The sequence below is a fragment of the Trachinotus anak genome, unplaced genomic scaffold (genome assembly GCF_046630095.1).
Source record: "Trachinotus anak isolate AG129_WGS33_773 ecotype Australia unplaced genomic scaffold, CSIRO_AGI_Tana_v1 ptg000005l, whole genome shotgun sequence".
Lineage (NCBI taxonomy): Eukaryota > Metazoa > Chordata > Actinopteri > Carangiformes > Carangidae > Trachinotus > Trachinotus anak.
Window position 1 is genome coordinate 866723 of NW_027273856.1, and position 14134 is coordinate 880856.

General features: G+C 38.5%; 1 protein-coding gene and 1 long non-coding RNA gene across 20 annotated transcripts in view; one reads left to right on the forward strand and one right to left on the reverse strand.

Annotated features, from left to right (window-relative positions):
• LOC139621280 (uncharacterized) overlaps nt 1–14134 on the reverse strand; it is a 563233-nt gene that overhangs the window by 240838 nt on the left and 308261 nt on the right. The gene's annotated exons all lie outside the window — the stretch shown is intronic.
• Nucleotides 1–14134, forward strand: part of LOC139621276 (receptor-type tyrosine-protein phosphatase delta-like) — a 345696-nt gene that overhangs the window by 146940 nt on the left and 184622 nt on the right. The gene's annotated exons all lie outside the window — the stretch shown is intronic.

The following is a 14134-nucleotide window of genomic DNA, read 5'->3' on the forward strand; positions in this document are numbered from 1 at the left end:
GGCTTCGGCTGTAAACAAAAGGGAAAGAGAGGCAAGACAGCAACAAGAAGCTTTCTCTGTTTCACCCATTACAGTCAGAGTGAGAGGGAAAAGAGTGGTAGAATGTCAAGCCTAGAAAAATAGAGGTGCTCGCAAAAGGGTAGAAAAAGTGGATTCCAAGTGGATTCCATTTGGCAGACACATAATGACAGCTGTTAAACAAAACTGGGAGAAGCAAAGCAGAAGAGACTGAGAGAGAGAGAAAGAGAGAGAGAGAGAGAGAGAGAGAGAGAGAGAGAGAGAGAGAGAGAGAGAGGCACAAAGACACTGAAAGACAGACAGAGTATATGAGAAAGACAGGCAGAGAGACACCTGCTGTTGCATCACCTGCTGTAATAATAGTGTTGACATTCAAATAGAAAGCTCTGACAAAAGGAGCTGGCTGAGGCAGCACCCAGTATGCAAATAAAAAAGAACACATCAGGAAATATTAGCTAGCGTCAGGACTTTTCATAGCCCACATTGAAAACCACTTGACCCTTGGTATCCCACAAGTGCTTATGTATTATATGCGTGTGTGTGTGTGTGTGTGTGTGTTTGTGTGTGTGCATGTGTGTGCGTACAAGCAAATAAGCTGATTTCCCCACTTTGGTAAATTCATTCCATACTAACTGTGCATCCAAGGATAGAAGTAGAACTACACTGGTATTGTGTCTTTGTTTATAATTCATGTTAACATTTCGACTGTACAGAGGTTAATTATTTCTCTGCCTTCCAACGCAATTAGTTAAACCTATGCTGTGGTGTATAGGGTTTGTTTTCCTTGATTGGAATTCCACTCACACTTCCACTCTTTCATTCTCACTGTCATGGTATATTGAATACGCGGGTTAAACATAATTCAAAAACGGAAAGGATCATTAGTTGGCAAATTCATTCTTGACTCTCTCTTTCATGCACCCCGTGCACCCCCCAAAGGCCCTATCAATCAAAATCAGATTCAGCTAATATCACATTCACCATTGCACATATTTTATTCCCTTTTAAGTGCTCAGCAGTCTTTTGTATCAATGTAGACCTGTGGTGATTGGAGTAGAAACTTTTCATGTTTGAACTCAGTGGGGTTTGAAGGACTGCAGATCTCAGCAGATCCTCGTTGATGCAGAGGTCAATACCTATTATAGTAAAGGCAATATTCAATATGGTGCTCTCACATTACCAGCTGTAGATGTGGTAGCTTTCAAAAGCTGTGACCCTTTATACAACGCTTTGATGACAAATCTAATGGTTTAACAACACTGTCATTGATTCTTTTTCTGCATTATAAGAGGAGAAAATAAAAGGGATGGACTCGGCTAGAGGGGCATCATATCTCGACTATACATACAGTAAACTCTTTTATGGTTGGCTGTTCCAAAGTCTAGACAGACTGGGTGATGGCCTTTGGACAGACCTGTGCATTGAGCCTAGTCTTGCCAAATCACCTTTATTAACTTGCCTTTACATAATTATCTTGAACAAATTGCTCTTCATTCCTTTCTTAACGCAGTACTGTTCCTCTATCAGCCTGCAGTTTACAGCACACGAGGAAATAATTGTCCATTGAAATACTGCTCTTCTTTGTTAAGCAGAATAAAGCCTGCATGAAGGTGAAAATGTAAATTTTAACTGAAGTATTAGCTGTCATGTTTCACAGAATTCATACTGATCCCACATTCAAAAGAAATGCCATGACCTCACTGATCCTCACTGTGATCAATCTGCATGGTTTCTTTTGTGCATGTATAGATAGCAATATGCTGCAATCAGCTAACAGGGAGCAGAAACTAAATATATAATAAATGAGATATCTGGAGCCTTGTGGCACTCCAAATGTTCTCTCCAAAATTCTTCTCAACTCTTACAGTGTGAAAACTGCAAAAACCTATTACCAGATGTTGTCCATTTTATAAGACATTTAATTCATATGTAAATAAACGATGTTTTAATTTACTTAACATTGCCATGTTGTTTACATGTATATCACTAAAAGCAGCTGCACGCGTTGCAGACCAGTCTCCCTAGCATGTGCATCTGCAGATTATACACTAAATACCACTTTTAGGGCCAATAAAGGAAATACTGTGGTTTTTATTGTACATAACTTGATAAAAATAAATTTGCATCTAACTTTTATGCCATGAATTTCATACCATTTGCACCATTTGGTAGTTGCATACAGTCATTGACAAACTATTAATATTTGCTTTTTAACAATACATACATAGATACAGCAATCTTCAGATTTTGCTTCCTAACTGTAACCTATTTTGGAAGTAATAAATGTAAAAAAAAAATGCTGTGCACAAGGCAAAAAACCACTGTCATCGAATCCCAGGTTTAGCAGACTTGTCCAATCGCAGAGGTCTGTGGCCACATGGTTAGTACATTAATGTCATCATAAAAATGACACTGCAAGTATTGCTGTTGTGCTTGTCACTTTATAAATCATAGTCATACATGAAGGGAAAAGAAAAAGAACAAGACTGAAGAATGTTGAATATGAATAGATTTATGTAAGGGAGCAGATGAGTGCAGACAAGCTTGACCGACTTTAAAGTTTTCTATGGGAAATGAGATTTGGAATATGACAGAGCTCCTAATATCCTTATGCACAGCTTTCCAGCATGTATGCTAATGCCCTGTCCTGACCACTAATACACAACAGGAAAAGTAGGCTAAATAAAATGAAGGAGGAAGCTGTGAAATATAATTCAGAATGCCTATAACTACTACAGTATCAGCCGCCTTGGATCTGTACTTCCTCATTCGGATGTTCTCATTTGTATCCACACCTGTGTCATTCACAGCCTTACGTCTTAACCTAATTTCATGGTCTACGGGTTTGGATGGATGGCTCTGCCTCAACTTGTACACTGAGGGGGGGAGAGAGAGTAGCATGTGCGTGTGTGTGTGCACCTGTGTGAGTGTGCACTCACACAATAACACAATTGTGAAGAGCAAATGAGAGAGAGAGAGCAAGAGAGAGAGAGAGAGAGAGAGAGAGAGAGAGAGAGAGAGAGAGAGAGAGAGAGAGAGAGAGAGAGAGAATGCGCTGCTGCAATAGCGTAGAGAATTGTAGTCACTGCCAGATATTAACCTTTTAACCTTGTACTTTTCTGTTAACAAAAATACATTAAGCTCCTCTGGATAGCTGACAGTGAATTGGGGTTTTACAGACTTTCACTGAGCGTGACTGAATGATCAGAGGTGAACCCATTTTGTCGTAATGCGCTTCAATTACAGTAAAAGTCTGCTAAAAACACACAAGTTAAAGTGAGATGATATATTGCAGAATTGGGTAACAGCAAATATTATTGTCATCCATGATCTGAATGTTACATGAACCCCATTCAACTGGAAAAGCGAGACCAGAGGAAAACAAGACTACTGAAAGCCAGTAAGATGCTCGACATTGTATACAGAACACCCAGTAACCTTAAAATTACACACAAAAGAGACAGTTGATTAGATAATTGACATTTCTTGACTAAGTGTGAGTAATTCCCATTAATACTACAACAAGTTGCTCTAAGAGCTTTATACATCAAAATGGCCCGCCAAAATTTTTTGCTAAAGTAATTGCTTGACATATTCTTAAGCAAAGTGTCAACACTGCCCTTTTAGTCTGCCAGAATATCTTGTGGTGTAAGGGCTTATTTGGCCAAACCAGGCATGACACCAATTATACTGGAGGGAAATCGATTCCAACAAAGCACTCTGCTGGGACAAACAATAAAATGATCAAAGTGACTGGATGTTTTGCTGGCAACAAGCAGCAAAATTAGTTTGTACTTTAAACTTAGTTTTTAACCCAGTAAAAATCTATAATTCTTGAAGCTATTAGGATAATTCTCCAGCGTGACATGAATATATAGATACAAAAACAGAAAAATAAGTAAGAAAAAAGCAACAAAGATTAAAAGATGAAACTATAACAGCTTCAACAGTTTTGTTGCAACAACACATTGACCATTAAGGCTTACATATCCCCTGAAAATCACAAACTTCTACTAAAGTCAGAATTCAAGATAATTGCTATTCCACACATTAATTGATAGAGTTGGTGCCATTTTATTTAAAGAAAGTCTGGCTCAAAATGTAGATTTCCGTCCAGTGCAGAGGCTCTGTGTTATTTTGATCAGCTGCTTATTTTTCACACATCTTCGAAGGGAATACAGGAAAACTCTATGGAAATGTCTTACCAGAATTAAACAGTAATAAACGTTCATGCAACCTCACATTACCAATAGCTTCCATGAATTAGAATTGAGGCATTACAACAAGAGTTGCTGCAAGTAGGTGATTACTGGTGCACTAGGTCAGGCAGCAACATCCCTTGACAGTAATTTTGTCCTTTTTAATTCATGTACACATTTTATATCCAATGTACACATAGAAAATACACAACCTCATATTAATTATTAGGTTACCTGTCTGGCACAGTGTCATAAAAGAACATCGGTGCAGTATTTCATTAACCCTCCTTGTGCCTCTGAGGCATTTAATTTTCTATGTTGTCATTGAACATGAGAATTTTGAAGTTCAGAAAGAGGAAAAAAGCGGAGCGTCACATAGTTTTCACTAAGCTTTTTTCAATTACTGTAGTATCTCAGTAGCATGTACAGTACCATGAAAGACATTAAAATCATAATGATTATGCTAATTATCCTTTTTCAGACTCAGAATCCTATAATGGTTTTATATTCTAATGACAATAGCACCACTTTATAAAGGCTATAATAAGTGCATGTAATTACTAATTATAATAATGTTTGCGTGTGTCATAATACAGTAGTCTATTGTATTGAACTAAGGTACAGATCTGCAATATTATAATAATAATAATCAGTAAACAATAACTTTAACTCATAATGGACCACATATGAAGTGCTAGTGACTGTTCTTGTGCAGTACATTTTTTGGCTGTCTGCTGCCTGGTGTCAATCTTCATTCCAGACGCTAGTCTGCTGAAGATAGATCCCTCATATGTCAGAACCACACAGACCATTTCCTGGAGTCCGCTGTGACTGTCAGGCTCCACAGACCATGAAAGCTGTATATGTGATGCCCAAAATTACCTCATCGCAGAATGCCACAGACTCCCACATTGGCGTGGTCACAACTTTCCCTTCAAGAGACACTACGGGTTCTCACTGACACTTTAAGGCACTTCTTTGCCAACAAACACAGTGGGAACTATTTCACGTTCTCAGGCAGAAACATAAAATAAATCAATTTTATATGTGTGTAGAAATTGGGTTGAACATGAATTGTCAGGTAAATAGTGTCTAGGACATGCAGTAGTTTAAATTATAGATTTTGCTGTAAAGGATGATGTGGTTTTGACATTTTAATAAGAAACTATGGCATCCACAAAATAAAGAATCAAAAACACTGAGAACCTGTGTGGATATCTGGAAAGTTGAGCACTCAGTGTTATAATCTGTCTCCTGTCTTAACAAGACGTGTCTGAGGCGAGAGTGGGGAAGAAACCCAACTCTCTCTGGTACAATTATAGAAATGCACTGCAGTCACTTAGCCTGCTAATACACGGTGTGATATTAATTACTGTTTGTAAACAATGCACTTTGCAGAGATTATTGCATGCACTCGGCGTCCTCCATTTGTGTTTGGTAATTCTCACAAGTGATTAAGTGGTGAAGCTAGGACAGCTGTTCAAGATGAGTTCATTGGCATGTTTAATTAATTGCACTTGAGATAATTATTCAATCATTACTTTGATTAATTTTCTGCGTCCTAGATAATGCATCAAACGTCTGCTTGATGTCAATAGTTTTGAAAGCTTGAGTAGAACAAGGCTAACCATTTTTTGGAAGCTTGATTTAGTTTTTTTTATTGTGCTTTGTGGAGAAAATAATGCTGATGTCATCCGGCCATGATGGGAAGTCATTATTATGACCGCATGGTTGATTTGAAAAATGCTACAGCTTACTTAACAGGCATAACACTGAAGTTGTCCTATCACCCACCACCTGTCAGAGCTACATTGTTTCCTTATGTTTTGAACACATCAACAGCAACCTGTCACTGCTCACTTCAACGTTTTGAGTCAACTCAGGCTGCATTATGTTTGAAACATGCTTATTCTTCATCCCCTCAGATATGCAGGGTAGTGGCAACATCCAACTGAAGGAAAGCCAAGCAAATCGTTTGTGAGAGATCTTGTCAAACAGATTAATTCCCAACCTGGGCCTCAGGGTTCTGGACCGTTTTTCTGTCATGCTGCTTTGCCAGGCTCCCTCTTGATAATACCCCAAAGATAAAATTAATTGTGCAGGGAGATGTGGGATGGGGAGTATCTAAAAGGACCTTGAGCAACACATGAAGCTCTCTTTTTCTCTCCGCTCCTCTGCATGTGAAAACACAGTAACAATCAAACCGTCAGAAGCATGACACATTGCACCAATGATCACTAACTTTGTTAGGAAGTTTCTGGAAGTGAGGAGTTCTGAGAGAGATACGAAGGGACAGAATAAACCCCCATGAAATATCCTTGTCTAAGAATGTCTGTGCTCAAATTACCATCAAAGTGGAATCCCTCACTTCATCAGTAGTTTATGAAGAAGGATGACACACTAATATTTGTCTACAACTGTTAGTTTTACATCTCCAATTTTGGTAGCATGCTCTTCTCTTCTTTGACACTGACAATCAGAGGTATATGAACATTAAATGTGACAGCTCTATCAAGTTCTACACTCAAATAAGTTCACTGAATCTCATTACACCAAGAATAAGAATCTACAGCTATATTAGCAGCTCTGCAAGGGTGTACTTAGGCACAGTTATGCTTTGAGCTACACGCGTATGTCAGCATGCTAAAATGTTTACAATACCATTATTTTTGCTGGTATTTAGTGATACATTTAAATTTTGGATGTTAAAATTTTCATTTGTTGGTGACAGGCAATCACGACATCATTAGGATTCATCGTCTGGAAACCATGAATATCTGTACCAAATATCACAAAATAAATAAATAGATACATAAATAAATATATCAACCTTATAGTGGTGCCAGAGGAAAAGCCAGTGGATCATGAAGATTCATCCTGAATTTCTGTAAAAGATTTTACCATCTAGTCAATAGGTGTAGAGATATTTTATCCACATCACTACCATTGCTAAAAACCATTCATTCTTATAACACTGCCCATTTAGCATTACTATACAGTGTCGCAGTCAAATGCAGTCACACTCTAAATGAACCAGACCTTTCCCACAACCTCCTGTCAACGCAAACAGCTCACAACATTAGCTAACAAGTGCTAATCCCTGCTGACAGTGTGCAAGCTCACAATGTCTCACTCTTTCATAATCACTGGCCTTTTAAAGCCACCAAAATATCAATTTAACCAAGAAATATTCCAGAGAGGGAAAAGCAGAAGAGCAGGTAGATTGTGGAGGCTGTACTGTTTTTTTTTTTTTTTTTCAATAGCCTCTTGGCACTTGAGATGCTTCTGTCACCTCCACTGGCAGATGGTGCAAATGACCCTTTATATGCTGCTGCTAGACAACATGGAAAGGCCGCCAAAGTGCAATCACAAGAGATCTTTGTTTATATGGGTAGGAAGACTGAAACAAAAGTGTTGCTTTTAGTACTGTCAGAGTCAAAATACATCAGTGACTGCTTCAGAAGAGGATAACGCTTGTATTACTACTAGTGCTTAAATGAGTGTTTTGTCAGTTCTCCTCTTTTTTGCTGTGACAATTGCAGAATAAAGTGACTTGGCTATTTTTTTGTTTTTTGTTCTTTTTTGTTTTTGTAGCACATCCTGAGACATCGGCGGTGTCAAGATTCATAGTACTGTATGAATAAGAGATGAGATCATTGAATTGTTTGTTGGTACAGAATGCACATTTAAGTTTTTTATGCGGGATTCTCAATGTGGTCAAAAATGTAGTCCAAGAATGTCTCTGTGCTTACAGTTAACAGTCCTTGTAAAGAGTATTATGTTTGGCAGTTTTCCTGGATATACATTTGGATCTCATTTATAGTGGGCGTCACACACACATATACCCATGCACATACACAATGGTTCACAGCCATTCCCTGTGCAGTCCACATCCAATAGTTTCGAGCTCAAGTAGTCACTGCTGTCACAGTGTGACATCATCAGCTGGGCTGGCAGTGTCCCAGCGGTGTCTTCCATTGGAGCTGGAGATATCGTTCAACAGAGCTCATCCTGTGATGCTACTGTGTCACTCAGGGGCCCAGACAGGCAGTGTAGCAAGGATGACAGCCCAGCGAATGAGAGCTCAAGAGCAGGTAGAAACTATTGACAGGACCCTGGGGAGCAATTATGAGTGAAGCCCAAGGGCTTGCTCAAAAGAACCTACAACTTGTTTAAGTCTATTAAAACACAGCTCAGACACTCTGTGTTAAGGGAGTGCTAGTTAGCTAGTAATAAAAATTAGTCTGAAGCTCACCTGGTGACAGGTTAATCACATAAACTCCACAGGGCTGTTGAACTTAATAGTTTAAATTAAACAACAAGCAAAATTCTGTCAGTCATCATCTGTGAATCTGTGAAAAAGTAAATGTAGTGATGTGATTAACAAGCTGACCTTTTGTGAGCTTTTTCACTGCTCAGCATTTGTGTTTTTAAGCCTATACAAATCCAGTGAGAATAAATTCAATGGCTACCGTTGACACTCAGCTCATCACTCTTCATAAAATAACTGCAAATGATCAAGGCAGACAGATAATGGCTTGGAAGAGGACTCGGCTTGCTGTCCTGTGACAGACATTTCCAATTAAAAAGGGTAAATAACTTGAGATTGATCTATTTCACCCTGTCCCGAGATTTATCAATCCATCGTGCTGTAAATCCATTCACCCCTGAAATGGTAATATCACAGATTTGGATTTCCTAGGCAAAGAAAAATGTCATATAGTTCCAATATCCTCGTACTCTATTTAAATCTTCCTACCCTGTCTGTGTGAGAGCTTTCATGAGGCAAACCAAGCGTGGGAGGAAAATTCAGTGATATTAGTAAACCAGCATCATAAGAACAGTTGCTGGACTGTTGGATTTAACTTTGTACTTAAGCAGCCATCCGAGGCTGTTTCACTCAACATTGTGGATTGACATTAGTCCTCAGACAGGAACGGGATCTAAAACTTAACCTTTTATCACCACTGTTTAATGTGAGGCTATGGCACTATGTACAACTTGTGAACTGCTACTAATAGCTATACATACATTCATTCATTCCCCCATCATCTATACCGCTTATCTGCACAGGGTTGAGGGAGGGGTTGGAGCGAATCCCAGCCAGGGAGTTATATGTGGGGATTTACAATGAAATACAATTTTTTTGCATGAACATAAGCATATAATATGTGTCTATGGATTAGACTCATATCTGTCAATGTGGTCATTTCAAAAAATGTCCTGTAGTAGAACTAATCCAGGTACAATTAACAGCAGAGCAGACAGCTCTTTCAAATTGTAACAGCTTCTTGAAAATATTTTTTAAAAAAAACAAAACTGTTTGTCCACACTAACTCATTAACTACATATAACAATCAATAATATTTCATTTGTCTTTATTTAGGTTGACTATTTCATTTCAGTTGGACAACTGTTAGGAGGTGTAGTGTTCCATTAGCTGATTGCCATCAGCCATTGGGTTCACGCTTGACAATCACTGGCTCACTCACAGCTGTTTGGCTGTGACTTGTATCAACCATATTCATGTAGGTGCACAGTGTGGCCTATATACCCTGATACTTCACTATTTTATGCTGCAAATATGCACATGGCTGTGCAACAGCTCCCTTCATCGTCCTAGCTTCTACCTTACCCTTTTGTTGATCTAACTAAGATTTAATATTCATCTGTGTTTATTAATTGGGTTTAGTTCTCCAGAATTATTGTTGGTCCCTTAACGAGCACAGACTTATCCACCAATTGTAAATAGATAACTATTCTCTATAAATATTTGATTTGTTGTCTGTGACTGACCATAGTAAAAGCATCTCTGTACCTACACAACACAAACTATTCAAACAGCAGTAGTTTTGTACACATACCAAACACTCAGAGACTTACTTTCCCCAAGTTAGCCAAAATTGCTTGGCCCAAACATGACCTAAATCTGGCACAGCTGGTTGCACAGACTAATGCTGCAGGTGTGATGAATGGGCCACCTTTGGCCCAAAGCTTGCCCACGTTCTAATACCTAGAGGTGATTCCAAGCCCAAATGGTCCCATGTCTGCATCTCAAAAATCCTGCAAATTTTGGGTCTTTGTTGTCAGAATACAACTGAGTGTGCCGGGTATTAGGTAGCCAGCTGCAATCAGCCTGGCTGATTGCAGCTGGCTACCTGGGCTACTGTAGATTACAATGCTTTTTTGATTAACTTCAGCCAACATTAACAGAATGCCAAATCATGATAGTGGGGACCATCCATGGTATAAAAAAAGTCTCCCTTTTTTGTAAATAAAGTGACATGACTCATTAATGTGATGAATGACTATGCAATTCCCTGGGACCTCAGCATCAGGTCTGCCCCACATCTCCCCCCTCAGACATCTCTCTTGTGGGCCATTCCGGGTGAAAGCCGAACATTTAAACGTGTGCCTTTAAGTGCTGAGGCAAGCAGGTCCGCCGGCCAAATGGTTGCTCTTTTCAGCTGTTCAAGCTCCCAAGGACCCATTTCACTGTTAACATCAAATCATTAAATTCACCCCAAACTCAGTCACTTAGAGTTATACAGAGATAGATAGAAAGACAAACACAGAGGGTAAAGTTAAAGAAGAAGGAAAAAAAGGTCATTGCCAGTTTTAACGGCTAAATAGGCCACATTATTAGTTTGGTAGTACATGGAATCAAAACTGACAGCTCTCTCTGGTCTTAATTCCATCTTGTCGACCACAAATGCAAATTACTAAGTGCAATTTTAGTTCATAAAGGAAGGGATCAATAAAATATGATTCGGCTAACTTGAGATTAATTCGCTGTATTAAAAAATGTAATTGCATTGTTGGTCTGTCCAACAACCTCTCATAGCATCATACCTTGAACTTATATGAATACATATTCAGAAGTAAGCTCAAAACCAAACCTTTTCTGGCAGGTTTTTAAATGGTTCCAATAACTTTGCTTGTTATCCATGCTATACATGCTTTTATGATATAGCAAAGCAGAGAGGGTAAAAAGTGTATGAATGGTCATTTATCTGTAAAAGAAATTGTACAGAGGCAAACTATCAAGTATAACAGATGTTGTAGTACCTTGATGTACACAAATGTCTTCAGAGTTCAGCCATTTTATTATCTCACGCCACCTCAAGCAATTACAGTCTTCAGCTGTTTCTCTCAGTACACTGAGTATATTTGGTGTTTAAGGAGAACTCCTGCATCTGATGCATGCCACCTCAGGGTACAAAATGACTAACTGTATACAATTATCTCCCATCTTTTGTAAGAAAGTGGTTTATGATCTTTTATGTAAGTAATTTGAAATGCTCATCAGCGTGGTGCACAGCAATTCTTAGATAAATCATGTGTTTAGAGTTGCACAATGACAATATGCACTTTCAGTCTTTCAGTGTGTGCTTGTGCCTCTGGTTACACTTTTCTATGGTACATGTTCACAGGTACAAACAAATCTATCAATACACAACATCTAAATCTGGCAGCATCACTCAGCCAGTATCACTGGCCGTACTGCATAGCTCACTGCTATGTATTGATTCCTTGCAATTTTGTCCAAACAAAGACTGCTCACACAATAGATTGCATTATAATCCAACCAATTCAAAGACACTTATAGAAGTGTTCTATCCTCACTACCATTGGATGACTGGACTTGGTCTTTCTGGGAAACAAAAGTAAAGTGAGGATACAGCTGCTGTGCTCACAAGTATTATGAGGCAAAATTAATGGAAAGCCATTCAAACTAATTACGGTGTTCAGAGAGAGAATCTGAATGATCAGTCACTAAAAGAGGCAGACACTGAAAGAAAGAAGAGCAGATTCCTTTTATAAGAGAGAAAACAATCAGTTACATTTGTTTTTTAAAAATATGCCTTGTGTGTTTTGCAGCTGGGGATAGATGGGAAAATACCAGTGCATGGAACAGTGCACTCGAGGGGTGTTTGACTTTCCCACTTTCATTACTTTGAGCTCTGTAATCTTGATGTTCAAGGCAAGTACACAGATAGCAGGTGGAGACCATCATGTTTGAGCTCATCTTAGTTGGGTACAGTGTGAATTTACAGCTGCACTGTGAGTTTTGCATCCCTCAGACACAATACTTTGGGCTTCTAGAAAGATGAAAGGAATCACTTTCTAACAGTCTCCCTCCTTTGTATTCAGAACTTGCATCCACTGGCAATCCACTTCTAAATCAATCACATAAATACACAAAGAGCTATTTTTTCCTTTACAGATTTGTTTGCAGAATCTGTGCGAGCCTTCGTATTTGAGTAATCATTTAGATAGCGATTATTACAATGTAAAGATCACTAATTTGATGAACTGTCAGCTTTTGTATAGTCTAGCCTACAAACACAGTGATTGACTAAAAGATTATGTGAACTGCACCTGCACTTATTAATAAGCAGCATGTGGTAGAGTTCATGCTGTGTATTAATTAGTAACTCCAGTGAAACATGGTCCCAGATTCCCAGTCAAGACACCATTCAGTATCCCACAGCCTGAGTCATGTAGTCATGTCTGTATTATTTCTATTATTTCTAATATTTCTATTCTATTCTATTCTTTTCTTTTCTATTTCTTTACCATCAAAATACATTTTTACTTTTTTTTTTCTTTTTCATGGAACCTCTGAATGTCTGTGTTTGTACTCATATATTTGTGCATGTGGTCATGTGCCCTCAAGCTTCAGCAAGTGTGTGTGTCTGTGTGTGTGTGTGTGTGTGTGTGTGTACTGTGAATTTTGGAGAACAAAAAAAAAAGTACCGGTCAGATGCCTCCCTCAAAGGGGCCAGTTGTTTTTGGCAAGCAGCCTCCTCACCCGTGTTACAAGGCATGAATAGAACATACAGCAAATGTGTCCCTCCTTATGGTAGGTCAGACCATAAGGCAGTCCAGATTTTCCTGGGAGTTTATTAGAGAGCTAAATCAAAAACTGAATTTCAACTCAGCAGCATATGAAGCTTTTGCCTCAAGGGCCTGATTTCCTCGTTTTCTGGTGTTTTAACAATGAGGCTATTCTTGACAGTCCAACTGAAGCAGTCATGTTTAAGTGGCCCTTGAGCTCAGCCTGTTTTGTGTAACAGAGTTAAAAGCGCAACAGAGGATCAGCTTGGAACTTAAAGTCATAATAAATGCCCATCAGACCAGCCCTTATTGGACACATCAAAAGTCAGCAAAAAACAACTTACTGATTGTTTACTCTGCAATAGGACATAACTAGATATACATGGCAGTTATCTAAAGTCATGCTTTTTCTTTACGTATAGTTGTATAGCCTCTACAGTTAAAAATTAGCACTGGATGGTTCACCTTTCCATGCTAAAAAAGGAGCCACAGCTTTGTCTCCAACTATGACTTATCCGTGCTTCCTGCCATGCCAGTCAACGGGCTATTATATTGTTCCTTCACTGTGCAAAAGTCATCGTTTCATTAAGAAACTCAAGATTGAACCCAATATTAAGCAACTCTGTGTACGTAAATCACACTCTGGTGTAATATTGAAGGAATATTGAAGGTAAACAGTTTAATTTCAATCTAGTAAAATGCCTGCAGGATAATACCAACCCCACCACTCTATATTCTTTTGTTATAAGAAAAGTGCAATAATTTTGACCTTAATCATTACTCTTTAGCACTACAAGTGAACACAAACCACACATGATACTTTTGGGATAGGGATACAGGAACTAAAACATTAAATATGCAATGTTTCTTTATAAATATCAAAAGGGGAGAAGACCTTTTCTCTTTAGAGGAATAATTGAGAAGATTTTAATCCTTAAGTGTGGTGGGATATCATAAGACACATAAGAAAACTGTGGCCAAAGTGGACAAAACCATCCTATAACTTTTAAATGGATTGACATTGCTGTAGTTAACCTCTGTTCAAACTGTATGAAATCAGACATGCACCTGCATAC